This window comes from Oncorhynchus tshawytscha, unplaced genomic scaffold (assembly GCF_018296145.1).
Source record: "Oncorhynchus tshawytscha isolate Ot180627B unplaced genomic scaffold, Otsh_v2.0 Un_contig_1500_pilon_pilon, whole genome shotgun sequence".
Classification (NCBI taxonomy): Eukaryota; Metazoa; Chordata; class Actinopteri; order Salmoniformes; family Salmonidae; genus Oncorhynchus; species Oncorhynchus tshawytscha.
In genome coordinates this window covers 101,734-114,267 of record NW_024609256.1, presented here as the reverse complement: position 1 = coordinate 114,267, position 12,534 = coordinate 101,734, and the positions used below count along the sequence as shown (strand labels likewise).

The window sequence follows — 12,534 nt, the reverse complement described above, 5'->3', positions numbered from 1 at the left end:
CTCTCCTGATTCCTCCTCCTCTCTATCTCTCTCTCCTGATTCCTTCTCCTCTCCATCTCTCTCCTGATTCCTCCTCCTCTACATCTCTCTCTCCTAATTCCTGCTCCTCTCTATCTCTCTCTCCGGATTCCTCCTCATCTCTATCTCTCTCTCCTGATTCCTCCTCATCTCTATCTCTCTCTCCTGATTCCTCCTCCTCTCTATCTCTCTCTCTCTCCTGAGTCCTCCTCCTCTCTATCTCGCTCCTGATTCCTCCTCATCTCTATCTTTCTCTCCTGATTCCTCCTCCTCTCTATCTCTCTCCTGATTCCTCCTCCTCTCTATCTATCTCTCCTGATTCCTCCTCCTCTCTCTCTCCTGAATCCTTCTCCACTATATCTCTCTCGTGATTCCTCCTCCTCTCTATCTCTCTCCTGATTCCTCCTCCTAACTATCTCTCTCTCCTGATTCCTCTTCCTCTCTATCTCGCTCTCCTGATTCCTCCTCCCTCTATCTCTCTCTCTCTGATTCCTCCTCCTCTCTATATCTCTCTCCTGATTCCCCCTCCTCTCCATTTCCCTCTCTCCTGATTCCTCCTTGTTTCTATCTCTCTCTTACCTGACTCCTTCTCCTCCTCTCTATATATATCTCCTGATTCCACCTCCTCTCTATCTCTCCTAATTCTACCTCCTCTACATCTCTCTCTCTAATTCCTGCTCCTCTCTATCTCTCTCTCCTGATTCCTCCTCATCTCTATCTCTCTCCTGATTCCTCCTCCTCTCTATCTCTCTCTCTCCTGATTCCTCCTCATCTCTATCTCTCTGTCCTGATTCCTCCTCCTCTCTATCTCTCTCTCTCCTGATTCCTCCTCATCTCTATCTCTCTGTCCTGATTCCTCCTCCTCTCTATCTCTCTCTCTCCTGATTCCTCCTCCTCTCTCTCTCTCTCCTGATTCCTCCTCCTCTCTATCTCTCTCCTGATTCCTACTCCTCTATCTCTCTCTCCTGATTCCTCCTCCTCTCTATCTCTCTCTCCTGATTCCTCCTCCTCTCTATCTCTCTCCTGATTCCTACTCCTCTATCTCTCTCTCCTGATTCCTCCTCCTCTCTATCTCTCTCTCCTGATTCCTCCTCCTCTCTATCTCTCTCTCCTGATTCCTCCTCCTCTCTCTATCTCTCTCTCCTGATTCCTCCTCCTCTCTATCTCTCTCCTGATTCCTCCTCCTCTATCTCTCTCTCTCCTGATTCCTCCTCCTCTCGATCTCTCTCTCCTGATTCCTCCTCCCCTCTCTCTCCTGATTCCTCCTCCTCTCTATCTCTCTCTCTCCTGAATCCTCCTCCTCTCTATCTCTCTCTCTCCTGATCTATCTCTCTCTCTCCTGGTCTGTCTGTCTGCCTGCCTGCCTCCCTGTCTGTCTGCCTGTCTGTCTGTCTGTCTGTCTGTCCATGAATCATATGACGGGCCAAACCTCTCACTACAACTCCCCTGGAAGGAACAGAGAGATCAGTAGAGAGAGAGAGAGAGAGCGAGAGAGATCTACAACTCCCCTGGAAGGAACATAGAGATTAGTAGAGAGAGAGAGAGCTTCAACTCCCTAGAAGGAACAGAGAGATTAGTAGAGAGAGAGAGAGCTTCAACTCCCTGGTACGTATATCTGGCTATAGTTGTAATAGTAGTAGTAGTTGTAGTAGCAGAAGAAGAAGAATAAGTGTGTCTATGGCATCCTAAGTGGATAGTAGATAGTTATAAACTATAATAAAACACAGCAGAAAGACTTCGTAATAACCCTACTAATAATTATAATCATTAAGTTAATTAAACGTCTGACTCCAGACTGGGTATCTTCTTATAAACCCGTCTATTGCTGAACTGGGCTGAGTTTAGTACCCTCGCGGTGCGGCTGAGTAAGAACTTGTCTTATTGGCTACATAAGGCATCACATGCTCTGTAATGTACATGTCATTGGCTGGTATCCGTCCTCCGTCCCGGGAGCAGTAGGAAGCGGCGGATTTGACCGAGGATCTCAGATTGTTTTCGTTGCGTTGCGATGTTTTGAGCCCTCCTCCTCCCAGCTGTTTGTAAATGTCGGAGGAGCTGCGTCCGTGGACGAGGCGCGTGTCGTCCCTCAGCGAAGACGCCATGAAGGGGTTGTCAGAGCCGTGTTCGGGGTACAGCGACTTGCTCCGTTTGTTCTCCTCCAGGTTGAACAGCATCGACCTGGAGCCCAACAGCTTGTCGGCCTGGCGGACGCTGAACAGGTTGGCGTAGGGAGAATCATCCAGGAAGCAGCGGTCTTTCTCTTTGAGGCTGACGGAGCGAGCCGGACGCCCCAGATCTATTTCTTTAGGCTTCTCCAGCATGATGTTGTCGAACGAGTGTTGGCGGGACATACGCAGCCGGTTTCTCTTCTGGACGTGCGGACCGTCCGTCTGAGGCCAGTAGTGGCCGAACATCTCGTCCTGATGTTGATGCATTCCCTGGTTGGTCAGCAGGGCGTCCTGGAGCAGCTGGTCTTCGCTGATGTCGTAGAGGTTAGCAGTGTGGAGGCACGCTTCGCAGCGGTTGTAGGGCGAGCGGGCGGCGGCGGCGGCTGCGGCGGCGACAGAAGCGGTATTTGTGGGCGTGTAGTGACCCGGGGTGTAGCTGCTACTGGCAGGGAACTTGGACAGACAAGAGCGGCAATGGGTCTGTTTGGAACGGTCATTGGTCTCGTGGGGCGACAGGGACAAGCTCTTATCCTTCACACCGTAGTGTTTGGAGTAAGTCGAGTCCGGGAGCAGGTCGACGTCGGCGTGGTGCAGTGGGGACGAGTTGAGGTGGATGATTGGCTGATCCTGACACTTCCGGTAGTTGTCGTTGTGGTCAGAGTAGATCTCTGGGTAGTCCAGGTCGTCGGCGGCCAGGCCTCGACTCTCGCGGTAGTGTAAAGGATCAGAGTTGAGATTGAGTTCTCTATCTGAGTCTATGGTGTAGATCTGTCCTTGTCCCTGTCCTCCCACTCCTCCACCCCCTCCGCTGCCCTGCTTAGTCTTTAAGTAGGACAGCTCTACTTCGCTGCAGTCCCTAGGGTATTTCGACGGCAACTGTCTTTTTTTTTTAATCCGTCCTTGTTCTTCAGGTGCTTGTTGTTTTCTGGGTCCTGGTACGAACCGCCTCCTCCTCGGCTGGAGCAGTCAGAGATGTCTGAGTGAGCTGCTTCCTCCGGAAGGTATCGTTGCGTCTTCATGGAGATGCGGGGTCGGGGGACAGCATGTCGGGGCCCGGGACACCTGGACCCTGCCGCATTGTGTCCACGGACTTCTTCCACAGGCCTCTGGGTTTGGCGTTGGTCTGGGCGGCGTCCGCGCTCACCGCCACTTCCACGGAGTTTGGGTTTGACTCGTTGAGGGTCAGAGGGTGCTGTCCGCCTTGGAAGATGTAGTTATTCAGGTGGTCTTTGTGTCGGTTGGCCAGGTACGCCTGGAGGTCGCCCGTATCGCCGTAGATCACCTCTTTAGGGCGTAGCTTCGATTGTCGGCGTAGATGAAGTTACCTTAAAATAAAATATATATTTAAAATAACTGACTTGCCTAGTTAAATAAAGGTTAAATAAATCAAATATATATTGTTTTTAATGATTTGAAATGCATTTGTATCCACTATTTATGGTTGTAATGTGTTTGTAAAATAAGAAGAACCATCCTCATCGATTAAAAAAAAAAGCATTTATATCCACGATGTGTGGTTGTAATGTGTTTGAATAAAAAAAAAACAAATTGAGAGAGAAAAACCTTTCTCAGCCATCATATCCATGATCATGGGCCCCGCCGAGTGCATGAACTCAGCCGCCCGCTTGGGGGAATTGATCCTGGACGCAGACAGGTTGGACATGTTGGTCATCTGTTTGGCTGACTTGATGAGCTTCAACATGTTGGCCTGAGGGCTAAAATCCAGCTCGGATTTCTTTTTCATGTCGATGTGGACGCCGTGAATACAACTCCAAATCCCCTACAGAGAGAGAGGGAGGGCGAGGAGGGAGATGCAGGAGAGAAGAGGGAAGAGAGGGGGGAGAGGAGGGATTAAGAGAGAGAGGAGGGAGGAGGTGGAGGAGACAGAGAGACCCGAGACAGAGAGAGAGGGCAGAGAGAGGGAGACAGAGACACAGAGACAGAGACACAGAGACAGAGAGACAGAGAGACAGAGAGACACAGAGACAGAGAGAGACAGAGAGAGACAAAGAGAGAGAGACAGAGAGAGACAGAGACAGAGATGGAGAGAGAGAGAGACAGAGAGAGAGAGGAGAGAGGGAGAGGGAGAGAGAGAGAGACAGAGAGAGAGAGAGGGCAGAGGGAGAGGGAGAGAGAGAGAGAGAGAGACAGAGAGAGAGAGGGAGGGCGAGAGAGGGAGAGAGAGAGAGAGAGACCGAGACAGAGACACAGAGAGAAATTAGAAAGAGACACAGAGACAGAGAGACACAGAGACAGAGAGACAGAGAGAGCCAGACACCGAGACAGAGAGAGACAGAGAGACCGAGAAAGAGACACAGAGACACAGAGACAAAGAGACAGAGAGACAGAGAGAGAGAGAGACACAGAGAGAGAGAGAGAGACAGAGAGAGAGAGAGAGAGACAGATTATCATCTATGGATCATCATTTGAAGTCTGACTGTTGTCTAAAAGTCTGTGTCTTCTGGTAACTATGACCCATGTATCCTCCTTCCCAGTAAAGGATAATTCATCAGGATCACATTAGTATCGACTGACTCAGCATCTGATAAACAATCTCATTCATTTCTCTGAACATTTAACATAATTACTTAGATAGTATTCCCATCCGTATTGAAATGAATATTACTACCCAGAAAGGTGCAGCGGAGGGAGACCTCCTTGTCCCTCTCCCCAGCACCTACAGAGACAGATAGACCCAGCACCTACCTCCCTAATACCCCAGCCCCTACCTCCCTAAGACCCCAGCCCCTACCTCCCTAATATCCCAGCACCTAAAGAGCCCTACCTCCCAATACCCCAGCCCCTACCTCCTAATAGACCCCAGCCCCTAGACCCTAATACCCAGCCCCTACCTCCCTAATACCCCAGACCCTTACCTCCCTAATACCCCAGCCCCTACCTCCCAAAAGTCTACCTCCCTCTTCCCTAGACCCCTGTACCTCCTAATACCCCAGTAAAGGATAATTCCCCAGCCCCTACCACCCTAATACCCCAGCCCCTACCTCCATTTAACTAATACCCCAGTATTCCCAATACCCCAGCCCCTACCTTGAAATGAAGCCCCTATTAATACCCCAGCCCCTACCTCCCTAATACCCCAGCCCCTAGGGAGACCCCAGCCCCTACCTCCCTAATACCCCAGCCCCTACCTCCCTAATACCCCAGCCCCTACCTCCCTAATACCCCAGCCCCTACCTCCCTAATACCCCAGCCCCTATCTCCCTAATACCCCAGCCCCTACCTCCCTAATACCCCAGCCCCTACCTCCCTAATACCCCAGCCCCTATCTCCCTAATACCCCAGCCCCTACCTCCCTAATACCCCAGCCCCTACCTCCCTAATACCCCAGCCCCTACCTCCCTAATACCCCAGCCCCTACCTCCCTAATACCCCAGCCCCTATCTCCCTAATACCCCAACCCCTACCTCCCTAATACCCCAGCCCCTAACTCCCTAATACCCCAGCCCCTACCTCCCTAATACCCCAGCCCCTACCTCCCTAATACCCCAGCCCCTAACTCCCTAATACCCCAGCCCCTACCTCCCTAATACCCCAGCCCCTCACCTCCCTAATACCACAGCCCCTACCTCCCTAATACCCCAGCCCCTACCTCCCTAATACCCCAGTTCCTACCCTAATACCCCAGCCCCTCACCTCCCTAATACCCCAACCCCTACCTCCATAATATCCCAGCCCCTACCTCCCTAATACCCCAGCCCCTAACTCCCTAATACCCCAGCCCCTACCTCCCTAATACCCCAGCCCCTACCTCCCTAATACCCCAGCCCCTACCTCCCTAATACCCCAGCCCCTCACCTCCCTAATACCCCAGCCCCTACCTCCCTAATACCCCAGTCCCTACCTCCCTAATACCCCAGCCCCTCACCTCCCTAATACCCCAGCCCCTACCTCCCTAATACCCCAGCCCCTACCTCCCAAATACCCCAGCCCCTACCTCCCTAATACCCCAGCCCCTACCTCCTTAATACCCCAAACTAGTGCCTCTACCCATCATAACATTGACATTAAACCATAACCCTACCCCTACACCCTACTCCCTAATACCCCAACCCCTACCTCCATAATATCCCAGCCCCTACCTCCCTAATACCCCAGCCCCTAACTCCCTAATACCCCAGCCCCTACCTCCCTAATATCCCAGCACCTACCTCCCTAATACCCCAGCCCCTACCTCCCTAATACCCCAGCCCCTACCTCCCTAATATCCCAGCACCTACCTCCCTAACCCCAGCCCCTCACCTCCCTAATACCCCAACCCCTACCTCCATAATATCCCAGCCCCTACCTCCCTAATACCCCAGCCCCTAACTCCCTAATACCCCAGCCCCTACCTCCCTAATACCCCAGCCCCTACCTCCCTAATACCCCAGCCCCTACCTCCCTAATACCCCAGCCCCTCACCTCCCTAATACCCCAGCCCCTACCTCCCTAATACCCCAGTCCCTACCTCCCTAATACCCCAGCCCCTCACCTCCCTAATACCCCAGCCCCTACCTCCCTAATACCCCAGCCCCTACCTCCCAAATACCCCAGCCCCTACCTCCCTAATACCCCAGCCCCTACCTCCTTAATACCCCAAACTAGTGCCTCTACCCATCATAACATTGACATTAAACCATAACCCTACCCCTACACCCTAACCACTACCCCTAACCATTAGACACGAACCACTACCCCCTACCCCCTTTCCCCTAACCCCTACACCCTAACCCCTACACCCTAACCCTACCCCCTACCCCTAAACCATACCCCCTACCTCCTAACCCCTACACCCTAACCCCTACCCCCTACTCCCTAACCCCTCCCCTAACCCCTAACCCTCCCCTCTAACCCCTACCTCCTAACCCCTACCCCCTTACCCCTACCTCCTAATCCCTACCTCCTAACCCCTAACCCCAACCCCTACCCCCTACCTCCTAACCCCTAACCCCTACCCCCCCTAACCCGTATCCCTGACCCCAACACCCTAAACCCTACCCCTACCTCCTACCCCCCCCCTACCCCCAGTCTTACCCTGCTTATAGAGAACAGTAGTCCCGGTGTTCCCGTACAGACTCCAGTGAAACAGTATCTCTCCCTAACCCCTACCCCCTAACCCCCACCCCCAGTCTTACCCTGCTTATAGACAACAGTAGTCCCGGTGTTCCCGTAGAGACTCCAGTGAAACAGTATCTCTCCCTAACCCCTACCCCTAACCCCTACCCCCAGTCTTACCCTGCTTATAGAGAACAGTAGTCCCGGTGTTCCCGTACAGACTCCAGTGAAACAGTATCTCAACCTCCAGTAGAAGAGATGCTCTGATATGAAGGTAATGAGAGACAGTCCCATTGCGGTAGCCAGCATGTAAAACACTCCGGCCATGTTGTCGATGTCCAGCTGACTGGACATCACCTCGTTCTTCTCATGGTGACAGATCCCCGTTAGCCACTGAGCTTCCAGCTCCTCCATCTCACCTGGAGGGAGGGAGGGATAGGGGAGAGACAGGAGAGAAATAGGGAGAGAGAGAGAATGGAGAGAGGAGAGAGGAGAGGAAGAGACAGGGAGGAAGGGATAGGGGAGAAAGAGAGAGGGGGAAGGAGAGAGTGAGAGGAGAGAGATGAGAGAAAGAGAGAGAGAGAGAGAGAGAGAGAGGCAGATGATGGGAGAGAAGAGAGAGATAGACAGAGAGACAGGAGAGAAAGAGAGGGAGGAAGCGAGGGAGGAGAGAGAGGGGAGAGAGAGATAGAGAGAGGAGAGAGAGGCAGAGAGAGAGGCAGATGATGAGAGAGAGAGAGAGAGAGAGAGAGAGTCAGAGAGCAGTAAAAAAAGTGAGGGAGAGAAATAAAAATATCATTCACTTTATTGTCTCGTCCTCCTCCTCTTCCTCCTCCTCCCCCTCCTCTTCTTCCTCCTCCTCCTCCTCTTCCTCCTCCTCTTCCTCCTTCTCCTCCTTCTCTTCCTCCTCCTCCTCCTTTTCCTCTTCCTCCTCCTCCTCCTCTCTCTGACATTTAAGGTCCCATTAATGTAATGGTATAACTGTCATTCAGCTTGAGTACGCCGTGTGTGTGTGTGTGTGTGTGTTTGTGTGTGTGTGTGTGTGTGTGTGTGTGTGTGTGTGTGTGTGTGTGTGTGTGTGTGTGTGTGTGTGTGTGTGTGTGTGTGTGTGTGTGTGTGTGTGTGTGTGTGTGTGTGTGTGTGTGTGTGTGCTTACCTCAAGCGTTGCAGAAACATTTGACATCACAAACCACATTATACACACAGGAAGGAGAATGAAGGATCTGTCCCAAATGTTCCCTATTCCCTATATAGTGCACTACTTTATACTACAGCCCTATTCCCTATATAGTGCACTACTTTATACTACAGCTCTATTCCCTATATAATGCACTACTTTATACTACAGACCTATTCCCTATCTAGTACACTACTTTACACTACAGCCCTATATAGTACTTTATACTACAGCCCTATTCCCTATATACTACACTACTTTATACTACAGCCCTATTCCCTATAGTGCACTACTTTATACTACAGCCCTATATAGTACACTACTTTATACTACAGCCCTATTCCCTATATAGTACACTACTTTACACTACAGCCCTATATAGTACTTTATATACTACCCCTATTCCCTATACAGTACACTACTTTATACTACAGCCCTATTCCCTATATAGTGCACTACTTTATACTACAGCCCTATATAGTACACTACTTTATACTACAGCCCTATTCCCTATATAGTGCACTACTTTATACTACAGCCCTATTCCCTATACAGTACACTACTTTATACTACAGCCCTATTCCCTATATAGTGCACTACTTTATACTACAGCCCTATTCCCTATACAGTACACTACTTTATACTACAGCCCTATTCCCTATATAGTACACTACTTTACACTACAGCCCTATATAGTACTTTATACTACAGCCCTATTCCCTATATAGTACACTACTTTATACTACAGCCCTATTCCCTTTATAGTGAAGTACTTTATACTACAGCCCTATTCCCTATATAGTACACTACTTTATACTACAGCCCTATATAGTGCACTACTTTATACTACAGCCCTATTCCCTATATAGTACACTACTTTAGACAAGGGCCTAGTGGACTAATTAGTGGACTAATTAGGGAATAGGATTCAATAGTGGGACAACGTCAAAATGCCCCAGAGGGCTTCATTTATATGTTCCTCATTTTACAGAAGTGCCAAGACAGGTTCTCTAAGGAGAGATCTCACTGTCCCTTACTGAGACGCCTGCTTTCTTAAGCAGAGTAGATATCTCTCTCTATCTTCTCTCTCTGTCTCTCTCTCTCTTCTCTCTCTCTGTTTCTCTCTCTGTCTCTCTCTCTCTCTATCTTCTCTCTCTGTCTCTCTCTCTCTCTCTATCTTCTCTCTCTGTCTCTCTCTCTCTTCTCTCTCTCTGTTTCTCTCTCTGTCTCTCTCTCTCTCTCTATCTTCTCTCTCTGTCTCTCTCTCTCTCTTCTCTCTGTCTCTCTCTATCTTCTCTCTCTGTCTCTCTCTCTCTTCTCTCTCTGTCTCTCTCTCTCTTCTCTCTCTCTGTTTCTCTCTCTTCTCTCTCTCTCTCTTCTCTCTCTCTGTTTCTCTCTCTCTCTCTCTCTCTCTTCTCTCTCTCTGTTTCTCTCTCTATCTTCTCTCTCTGTCTCTCTCTCTCTTCTCTCTCTGTCTCTCTCTCTTTCTCTCTCTCTGTTTCTCTCTCTTCTCTCTCTCTCTCTTCTCTCTCTCTGTTTCTCTCTCTGTCTTCTCTCTCTGTCTCTCTCTCTTTTCTCTCTCTGTTTCTCTCTCTTCTCTCTCTCTCTCTCTCTGTTTCTCTCTCTTCTCTCTCTCTCTTCTCTCTCTCTGTTTCTCTCTCTTCTCTCTCTCTCTCTCTTCTCTCAATCTGCTCTCTCTCTCTTTCTCTCCCTCTCTGTCTCTCTCTATATTCTCTCTCTGTCTCTCTCTCTCTTCTCTCTCTCTGTTTCTCTCTCTTCTCTCTCTCTCTCTTCTCTCAATCTGCTCTCTCTCTCTCTTCTCTCTCTCTTCTCTCTCTCTCTGTCTCTGTTTCTCTATCTTCTCTTCATATGTCTCTCTGTTTCTCTCTCTCTCTAGCCTCAATTGTTCAGCTCATGAACTCTACAAAGTGTAGAAAGCGTTCCACAGGGATGCTGGCCCATGTTGACTCCAATGTATCACAAAGTTGTGTCAAGTTGGCTGGATGTCCTTTGGGTTGTACCTCTATCTCCCCTTCCTCCACAATCTCCACCTCCCCCTCCTCCTCCATCTCCTCCTCTATCTCCTCTTCCTCCACAATCTCCACCTCCCCCTCCTCCTCCATCTCCTCCTCTATCTCCTCCTCCTCCACTATCTCCACTCTCTCCTCTTCCTCCACTATCTCCACCTCCCCTCCTCCCCAATCTCCTCCTCTATCTCCACCTCCCCCTCCTCCTCTATCTCCTCCTCCTCCACTATCTCCACCTCCATCTCCTCCTCTATCTCCACCTCCCCCTCCATCTCCTTCTCTACCTCGTCCTCTACCTCCTCCTCCATCTCCTCCTCTACCTCCTCCTTCCATCTCCTCCTCTATCTCCTTCTCTATCTCTAGCTCCTCCTCCATCTCCTCTTCCTCCACAATCTCAACCTCCCCCTCCTCCTCTAATCTCCACCTCCCCCTCCAACTCCTCCTCTATCTCTGCCTCCTCCTCCACTATCTCCACCTCCCCCTCCTCCTCCATCACCTCCTCTATCTCTATCTCCTCCTCTCTCTACATCCTCCTCTATCTCCTCCATCTCTATCTCCCCCTCCTCCTCCATCTCCTCCTCTATCTCTGCCTCCTCCTCTATCTCCCCTTCCTCCACAATCTCCACATCCACCTCCTCCTCTATCTCCTCCTCTATCTCCCCTTCCTCCACAATCTCCACCTCCCCCTCTATCTCCACCATTTCTATCTCCCCCCTCCTCTATCTCCCCCTCTATCTCCTCCTCCTCCTCTATCTCCTCCTCCATCTCCGCCTCTATCTCCTCCTCCTCCTCTATCTCCTCCTCCATCTCCTCCTCCATCTCCTCCTCTATCTCCTCCTCCTCTATCTCTTCCTCTATCTCTTCCTCTATCTCCTCCTCCTCCATCTCCTCTATCTCCACCATCTCCACCTCTATCTCCTCCTCCTACTCTATCTCCTCCTCTATCTCCTCCTTCTCTATCTCCACCTCCTCCTTAATCTCCTCTTCCCACTCCTCCTCCTCTATGTCCTCTTCCTCCTCCTCCCCTTCTCCTCCTCCTCCCACTCATCCTCCTCCTCCTCCCACTCCTCCTCCTCTGCCTCCCACTCCTCCTCCTCTACCTCCTCTTCCTCCCACTCCTCCTCCTCTACGTCCTCTTCCTCCTCCTCTACCTCCTCTATCTCCTCCTCCTCCTAACATACATACTGTTCAGTAGATATACCACAGTGTGTCCTCCTCCTCCTCCTCCTAACATACATAATGTTCAGTAGATATACCACAGTGTGTAATGTGATGGTGACTTGTTGTGAGTGAAGCAGCTGGGAGTCACATACAGGCTGGATCAGAGAAGAATACATTACAATTTATACATTATAATGACTTACACACACACACACAGACACACACACACACACACACACACACACACACACACACACACACACGGAAACACACACAGAAACAGACAGACCTCCCATGTTTACAGCTGACTCTACATCAAAGGTTTCTACATATTCACAGCGTTCCCTTTGTGATGCAGACCATGGGGTACTGTGTGTGTGTGTGTGTGTGTGTGTGTGTGTGTGTGTGTGTGTGTGTGTGTGTGTGTGTGTGTGTGTGTGTGTGTGTGTGTGTGTGTGAGAGAGAGAGAGAGAGAGAGAGAGACACATTTGAGCCCAATAACTACCGTGTGTCAACAGCAACCTTGGGAAAATTCCTCTGCATTATCATTAACAGCAGACTCATACATTTCCTCAATGAAAACAACGTACTGAGCAAATGTCAAATTGGCTTTTTACCAAATTAGCGTACAACAGACCATGTATTCACCCTGCACACCCTAATTGACAACCAAACAAACCAAAACAAAGGCTTTGTTGATCTCAAAAAAGTCTTCTCATGCTTTGTTGATCTCAAAAAAATCTGCCTTCTGACTCAATCTGGCCTGAGGGTCTGCTATACAAACTGATGGAAAGTGGTGTTGGGGGTAAAAGCCTTTGACTCAATCTGGCCGAGGGTCTGCTATACAAACTGATGGAAAGTGGTGTTGGGGGTAAAAGCCTTTGACTCAATCTGGCATGAGAGTCTGCTATACAAACTGATGGAAAGT

At 50.2% G+C, this 12,534-nt stretch overlaps 1 pseudogene; it reads right to left on the bottom strand.

The window, feature by feature from the left end:
* Positions 1–1,624: 1,624 nt before the first annotated feature.
* The window catches only part of LOC121844489, a 70,400-nt pseudogene continuing 59,490 nt past the window's right edge, over positions 1,625–12,534 (bottom strand).